Consider the following 2,717-nt stretch of genomic DNA (forward strand, 5'->3'; position numbering starts at 1 on the left):
GAATAAACAAGTTTCGAGCTCTCGAAGTGAGCATTTGGGTCCTTTTAAGTCACTTTTATCCGTGAGCAAAATCTTGAGTTTTGGCTCCCTAAAAGCATGAAAGTGACTATAAACATGCTTATTTTAGCTCAAAAAGTGATGATCTACTTCTGAAAGTCAAAATTAGTTGAAAGATGGACATTTTTAAAACGGACAATTTTGGTCATCTCAGAGCAATTTCATCAGGTCGCGGGTCATCGATCGTTTAGCATGAAAAATCAAACCTTCTCCCATGAACATTAATTTACTCTAAATGTTGTTTATATCTCTTCCCGCAGTGAATAAACATGTTTTAAGTCCTCGAAGTGGGCATTTGGGTCCTTTTAAGTCACTTTTATCCTTCCGCCAATTCTTGAGTTTTGGCTCCCAAGAAGCATGAAAATAACTATAAAGATGCTCATTTTTGCTCCAAAAGTGATGATCCACATCTAAAAGTAAAAATTAGTTGAAAGATGGAAATTTTCAAAACGGACCATTATGGTCTTCTCAGAGTAATTTCTTCAGGTCGCGGGTCATCAATAGTTTTGCATGAAAAATCGAACGTTCTCGTATGAACAGTAACCCCTTCCATGGTGGTGACGAACCCCAGCCGTCATGCACTACGGTGCTCGTGTGCTGATGACGGCTGGGGTTCGTCATGGCCCGCCCGTGTTCGTCCGGCGGCCGCACACGGTAAAAATCGCGGCCGCAGGGAAGGGGTTAATTTATTGTAAATGTTGTTTATATCTCTCCCCGCAGTGAATAAACAAGTTCCGAGCTCTCGAAGTGAGCATTTGGGTCCTTTTAGGTCACTTTTAACCATGAGCAAAATCTTGAGTTTTGGCTCCCTAAAAGCATGAAAGTGACTATAAATATGCTTATTTTAGCTCGAAAAGTGATGATCTACCTCTAAAAGTCAAAATTAGTTGAAAGATGGAAAGTTTTTAAAACGGACCATTTTGGTCATCTCAGAGCAATTTCATCAGGTCGCGGGTCATCAATCGTTTAGCATGAAAAATGTGATCGTTCTCGCATGAACATTAATTTACTCTAAATATTGTTTATATCTCTTCCTGCAGTGAATAAACACATTTTAAGCCCTCGAAGTGTGCATTTGGGTCGTTTTAAGGAACTTTTAACCATGCGCCAAATCTGTAGTTTTGCCTCCCTAGAAGCATGAAAATGACAACATGCTCATTTTAGCTCCAAAAAAGATGACCCACCTCTAAAAGTCAAAATTAGTTGAAAGATGGAAATTTTCAAAACGGACCATTTTGGTCATCTCAGAGCAATTTCATCAGGTCGCGGGTCATTGATCGTTTTGCATGAAAAATCAAACGTTCTCGCATGAACATTAATTGATGATCCACATCTAAAAGTCAAAATTAGTTGAAAGATGGAAATTTTCAAAACGGACCATTTTGGTCATCTCAGAGCAATTTCATGAGGTCGCGGGTCATCGATCATTTTGCATGAAAAATCGAACGTTCTCGCATATACATTAATTTATTGTAAATGTTGTTTATATCTCTTCCCGCAGTGAATAAACAAGTTTCGAGCTCTCGAAGTGAGCATTTGGGTCCTTTTAAGTCACTTTTAACTGTGAGCAAAATCTTGGGGCATATTATCAAGGGGGTTTATCTCTGCTTTTTTGGCTTGAGAAGCCAAGAAAGCGGAGATAAAATGATCTCCCTATTACCTAGCTGTCGCTAACACCAGTTAGCGACAGCTAGTAGGAGATAGCGACCATCTCGGGCCCCACTTTGCATGTCAGAGATATTTATCACTAATGACATGCAAAGTGGGCGTGCCAAGATGTTAGCGACTGGAAACAGTCGCTAACATCGCTATCTCCTATTACCAACTTATGAAGATATTCCCGAAGTGAATGAACAAGTTTCGAGCTCTCAAAGTGAGCATTTGGGTTCTTTTGAGTCACTTTTAACCGTGAGCAAAATCTTGAGTTTTGCCTCCTACAAGCATGAAAATTAACATAAAGATGCTCATTTTAGGTCCAAAAGTGATGATCCACATCTGAAAGTCAAAATTAGTTGAAAGATGGACATTTTTAAAACGGACCATTTTGGTCATCTCAAAACAATTTCATCAGGTCGCGGGTCATCGATCGTTTTGCATGAAAAATCGAACGTTCTCGCATGAACATTAATTTACTCTAAATGTTGTTTATATCTCTTCCCGCAGTGAATAAACCCGTTTTCAGCCCTCGAAGTGGGCATTTGGGTCCTTTTAAGTCACTTTTACCCTTCCGCCAATTCTTGAGTTTTGCCTCCCTGAAAGCATGAAAATGACAATAAACATGCTAATTTTAGCTCCAAAAGTGATGATCCACCTCTAAAAGTCAAAATTAGTTGAAAGATGGAAATTTTCAAAACGGACCATTTTGGTCATCTCAGAGCAATTTCATCAGGTCGTGGGTCATCGATCGTTTTGCATGAAAAATCAAATGTTCTCGCATGAACATTAATTTACTCTAAATGTTGTTTATATCTCTCCCCGCAGTGAATAAACACGTTTTAAGCCCTCGAAGTGCGCTTTTGGGTCGTTTTAAGGAACTTTTAACCATGCGCCAAACCTGGAGTTTTGCCTCCCTAGTAGCATGAAAATGACAATAAACATGCTCATTTTAGCTCCAAAAGTGATGATCCACTTCTAAAAGTCAAAATTAGTTGAAAGATGGA

This window comes from Lissotriton vulgaris, chromosome 6, assembly GCF_964263255.1.
Source record: "Lissotriton vulgaris chromosome 6, aLisVul1.2, whole genome shotgun sequence".
NCBI lineage: Eukaryota > Metazoa > Chordata > Amphibia > Caudata > Salamandridae > Lissotriton > Lissotriton vulgaris.